This window comes from Dipodomys merriami, unplaced genomic scaffold (assembly GCF_024711535.1).
Source record: "Dipodomys merriami isolate MVZ:Mamm:240054 unplaced genomic scaffold, mDipMer1.0.p SCAF_8, whole genome shotgun sequence".
Classification (NCBI taxonomy): domain Eukaryota; kingdom Metazoa; phylum Chordata; class Mammalia; order Rodentia; family Heteromyidae; genus Dipodomys; species Dipodomys merriami.
In genome coordinates this window covers 8942544-8948393 of record NW_027206401.1, presented here as the reverse complement: position 1 = coordinate 8948393, position 5850 = coordinate 8942544, and the positions used below count along the sequence as shown (strand labels likewise).

The window sequence follows — 5850 nt, the reverse complement described above, 5'->3', positions numbered from 1 at the left end:
TGCTTCTTCTGCCCTGGCATCCTACACCTCTGTAAAGTCAGGCCTCTTCCAGGCCCTTCCCAAACTTGCAAGTCTATGGATGTTTTACAACTTCTCCAAAGCTTCCATTTCTGCCCAAAGCCACCAAGCCAGTTCACAGAGATCCAGGATTAGACTCAAGATCCGCCCCTCTGGTTTCTTTTCAGGACCTTCCCTTCCCTTGAAGTGCACCTGGGAACCTGGGAATCTGAGCATGTCTGTGGCCCAGGGAGACCCAACGTGTGTTTGTTGTACAACCACAGACTGGTCAGAACAACCCTCCTCACTTTCCTTCTATTGTGATTATCTTTACAAAAACTCTGGGGATGGAGGTTTCAGAGCCTTGACATCAGTGTCCCTATCCAGTGTTCCCAGAGCTAACAAATGGGGAGATGGGACAATTTCTTCCAGTTCAGAGATAGACTCCGATTTCTTGGAGTCCAGTTCTATAAGCTATAGTTTCAAAAGCTTGGAAATGATTGGCACTTAATATAATTAACTTTGTTATCTTTTCCTTCTCCTGCCAGAGACACATAATAATCACTCTTCCCATGATTAAGGATGCAACGCATCTTCCACGTGTCAAACACCCCAACAAAATGGGGGTGATGTCATTTTCTGTACTCAACTTCACCGTGCCCTAGCCCTAGGGGAAATGACTCTTTTGATACTCATGATAAAAACTGTAGCTTTGTACCTGGGTGAAGATTTGCCAGGTGATAAGATTTCATTTTTGAAGCATGTCATTTCAGATGCATTAGGGTTCAGCTAGCTTAAGCTGCTCCGTGGCAGGTATTGTTGGTATAACCGCATGCCAGCCCTACTGCCAGCACTGTCAAATTCCTCACATGCTTTGGTGTAATTAAGAGAATGGAGTTGCTGTGGTGGTAATTATTCAGCAAGGATTAATGTGTAATCTCAAAGAACAGTAAACACTCCTGGCAAGCATGAACTCTGTTTTATGGCTGAGAGGGAGAAGTCAGGTGGGTTGGGAGAAAATTGGGAGCAGAGGCATTTACCCATTGGAACAGGCACCCTGATGAGCTAGTGTTTTGGTGACCCAGGAGATAGAATGCTCCTGAATTTCTTCCAGCACTCTGGGAAACCCTAGTCCAAGTTCGACACCCAGAGGTTTTTCTGAACACCTAGAGAGACAGAACTCCTTAGGGAACTGCTCCTAGGATTTAACTGACACATGTTCCTACAATGAACAGTATTCGTTTTCTGGAAAAGAGACAAGACTTTTCTGTTTTACTTTCCTATACAAAAAGCCACCCTATAGTCTGCGCGTGTGTGTAGATGGTAAATCAGAGTGGAAAAGAAGTTGTGGCTGTTGTTCTGATTGAAATGCTTTCCCCTTCTGATTGCTATGTAAGGAAAGGGCTTTGTAAAAGACCAGTAATATCAGAAAGACTCTCCTTCATTTCCAAGTAGTGAAAAGTGAAAAGAAAACGAGTACCCATGTGTAAAACAAAATTTTCAGACCTCCAGAATGATTGAAAATGAATCTCTCAGTGCTTTTGAGACCTGCTAAGATCCATGGAAGAAAATGTCCATAGATCAATAAGCTACAATGTAGCTCACATGGACTCATGAGTTTTCTACTCATTGCAGGTCCCTTTGTTACTAAGAGATAAAACTGATTTTATTATTTTGTTATTATATCTAGTCAACACAAAGTTGACTAGGAAAAAAAACAAGCTTCAGAGGTTTTTACACAGTAAAAAACGTTTGGCATTGCTTACAGTTGAACCAAACAGCATTCAGCTTGGAGATACATCCACGTTGAAGAAAGTAATTAAGATGGAGCAGACTTCCAAAGGGTATGCAAGGCAGTGCCCTGGGGTCTGGGGAAGTTCAAGTTGCTATGTTGTTCATTTTGTTAAATTAAAATGTCTGAGTATGGGGCTCAGCAGTGGTATTTTTAAAATATCAACATTAAAAACAATGTCCCCAGTGCTTCTAAAACACCATCAAGATCGAGGGCTCCTGAGTGAACATATTCACATCTGGTCTTTGTCTACCATCAAGTTCTGTGGCTGGAAAGCGAAGCCCGGCAGCCCCGAAGCTCTGGGGTGGTGCACAGCCCTGCGCAGTGGAGGGCTTTGCGCAGACACCGTCTTCCCCTCGCTGTTTTTCAGTCTTTGATTTTTTTTTTGGTTACCAGTCTAAAAGCAAAGCCCACTTTTTTGTTTTCTATTTTCAAAAGGTTGTCAAAATTTTTTTAAAAATGGAGCCAATTTTATATATTTTTTTATTGTAAAGATACTGTACAGAGAGGTTACAGTTACACAAGCAAGGTAACGAGTCTATTTCTAACTGAGCATTGTTACCCTCTCCTTGGTTTTTCTCCTACCCTCCCTCTCCCCCACCTCCCCAACTCCTCCCTCCCCCTCCCCAAATTAAAATTTTTTAACCTGTTAAAAATGATCAATTTAAAGTGAGGGAAGGGATGGGTTGGGAGGGGGGTGAGAATGTGGAAAGGGGTGACAGTGATCAAGATGAATTCTAGTCATAAAGTGACCGCTTTGTTAAATAGCGACTCCTTTGAACAACAATTTTTTAAAAAGAAAGAAAAGAGGCAGATTTTTAGTGTAACTTGTCCATGTGTGTGTCCAGCACTTCCCGATCAGAGTGTCCCCATTCATCATCCTTCCTCCCCACCCGGGCCACACTGCCAAGGTTCAGATCCCATTTCCCACTTTCTTGATCACATCTGTAACCTTGAGAGTCAGATGCAAAGTCTTTATGGGAGGAAAGGTGAGGAGATGGAGGGTGACTTGGAAGAAGTGGCGTGGATAAAAGAGATGGCATCAGCCACCATGAAGGTCGAACTCTGCCGTTTCAGCGGGTACAAGATCTACCCCGGGCACGGGAGGTGCTATGCCCAGACCAACGGGAAGGTTTTCCAGTTTCTTAATGCAAAATGCAAGTCAGCCTTCCTTTCCAAGAGGAATCCTAACAGATAAACTGGACTGTCCTCTACAGAAGAAAGCACAAAAAGGGACAGTTGGAAGAAATTCAAAAGAAAAGGACCCGTCATGCAGTCAAATTCCAAAAGGCCATTACTGGTGCATCTCTTGCGATATAATGGCCAAGAGGAATCAGAAACCAGAAGTTAGAAAGGCTCAGCGAGAGCAAGCTATCAGGGCTGCCAAGGAAGCAAAAAAGGCTAAGCAGGCATCCAAGAAGTCAGCAATAGCTGCATCCAAGAAGACAGCAATAGCTGCATCCAAGAAGACAGCAATGGCTGCTACTAAGGCTCCCACAAAGGCCACACCTAAGCAAAAGATTGTGAAGCCTGTGAAGGTTTCTGCTCCCTGAGTTGCTGGAAAACTCTAGTTTGGCAGATTAGATTTTGAAATAAAGGTCTATCTGTAACTCAAAAAAAAAAAAAGAGGGAGAGAGAGAGAGAGAGAGATGGCATCGCTCAAGATGCATCATCCTTATAAACTGACAACTTGAATTGAAACCCTTTGTCCAACTACTTAAAGATAATTTTTAAAAACAAAAAGAAGTATTAGCCAAGTGCTGATGGCACATGCCTGTAATTCTAGCTACTCAGCAGGCTGAGATCTGAGGATCCTGGTTCAAAGCCAGCCTGGGCAAGAAAGTCCTTCACACTTATCTCCACCAGAAAACCAGAAGTGGCACAGTGGCTCAAGGGGTAGAGTACTCACCTGGAGCTGAAGAACTCAGGGACAGTAACCAGGCCCAGAGTTCAAGCCCCATGACTGACAAATAAATAAATACAATAAGTAAATAAAGAGAAGTGTTCTGTTGGGAAGAAGTTAGCAAAAGGACCACCACCACAAACCTTTATTGGAGTCATCTTGTCATTTCCTCTTAGGGATTGGCACTAAAATCCTGAAACAAAACAACAACCACAACAAAATGTGTGTAGACCTGTGTTCAGTGAGCAAAAGGGAAGTTGGGGGACTGATTTGGGACTCATCACCTGGTCTTAAGAGAAGAATTGAGGCCAAGATTAAGAAAACAAAAGCAGGCTAAGTGTCTCTGGCTTCCTATACAGACTGAAGGCTACATGTAAGATCTGAAACCACAAAATCACTAGAAGAAAATGGATCATCTCCTCATGCTTCACCTTGATGTTATAGCTATGGCCCTCAAAGTACAGGCAACAAACAGAATTCAACAAACAAACTTAAAAAGATTTTGCACCATAAAGAAACAAATCAACAAAAGGAGAAGACAGTCAATGTGGTGGGAGGAAAAGATTGTGATTCATCTATCAGCTAAGGAGTCAATATCCCAGAACTCAACAGCAAACAGAACAACTTAAATTTCAAAATTCTCAAATAACCTGAAGAGACATTTCTCCAAAGAAAACAAAGAAAAGGCAAACCAGCAAATGACATGGTTCTCAGTACAAACATCATCACCGCAGTCATTGTCATTGTCATCAGCAGCAGCAGCAGCAGCAGCAGCAGCAGCAGCAGCAGCAGCAGCAGCAGGGAAATGTAAATCAAAACCACAGTGAGGGTCTGGGAAGGTAGCTCAGTGGTAGACTGCCTTGCATGCATGAGGCCCTGGGTTTGATTCCTTAGCACCACATAAGCAGAAAAAGCCAGAAGTGGTGTTGTGATACAAGTGGTAGAGTGCTAGCCTTGAAGAGCTGAGGGACAGCGCCCAGGCCCAGAATTCAGGCCCACAACTGACAAAAAACAAAGCAAAACAAAACAAACAAACAAAAAAAACCCACAGTGAGAAGTCACCTTACACCTGTTAGAACAGACAAGAGCTACCAAGTGTTGGAGAAGAGGAGGAAAAGAACTTTGTACATCACTAGTGACAATGTAGAATTGTTCCACCATTTTGAAAACACTACCACGTTGGGAGGTTATATGTTCTTTTTTAAAAAAATGAATTTACTTTATTGTTATTATAGAGGTGATGTACAGAGGGATTACAATTGCACAAGTCAGGTAATGGGAACATTTCCTTTCATACAGTATCTTCTGTTCTCCCACTCTCTCCCAGTCCCTCCCTCCTGTCTCCACCCACAAGTTGTACCTTTCACGTTCATCTGTGTCCAGTGAGCGCTACAGCTGCACCTCTTCACCCGTTTTCCCTTGAGGAGGGTTATAGTTTCAGTGTATAAATGTGGGGGAGACAAAAGCCTTTAGATCATTGCTCTGGAATTATTGACTTTCTAACATCTTTACTACTATTTTAATGGAGCTCCCAGAAAGAAAGAAACATGTTTACTAATCTGCTACATTTGAGCAGAATGTACAGAATCATGGTAAATATACTTTCTTGCTTTTTCCTTTCCTCCCTCCCTCCCTTTTCCCCTCCCCGCTCCCAGTCCAGGGCTTGAACTAGGACCTGGGAACTATCCCTAAGCGTCTTATGCAGGTAGATGACTCTAGGATTGACTGTGATAATGGATGCAAAACTCTGATGTACTGAAAGCCACTGAATTACACACTTCATATAGATAGAGTGAGTGGTATGCAAATTACACATTAATAAAGCTGATATATTTTTAAAACTATCCATAGAACTAGACTCTTCAACAATGCCAAAACCATCTGTCTACACTAAATCCAAACATGGATTACTATGGGTGAACAGATTAATGAGTAAAAGAGATTCAAAATCTTATAGCATTCACCCTAACTCCCCTTGCTAAAGCACAATTTTATCTTATAAAATGTACCCCTTTCTTCTCTTCCCCCCCCAGAAAAAAACAAGAGTAAGTATTTCTATAGATATTTATGATGTAATACAAAATAAATACTTATGTTGAAGGTATGAACTCAGAACTACAAATCAGGTAAAGTGACTTCATACAATTCATCAATTAAG

The 5850-nt window shown here is 42.1% G+C and overlaps 1 pseudogene; it reads left to right on the top strand.

Annotated features, from left to right (window-relative positions):
• The first annotated feature begins 2840 nt into the window (after nucleotides 1-2840).
• Nucleotides 2841-3360, top strand: LOC138819352 (large ribosomal subunit protein eL24-like; annotated as a pseudogene).
• Nucleotides 3361-5850: the final 2490 nt, after the last annotated feature.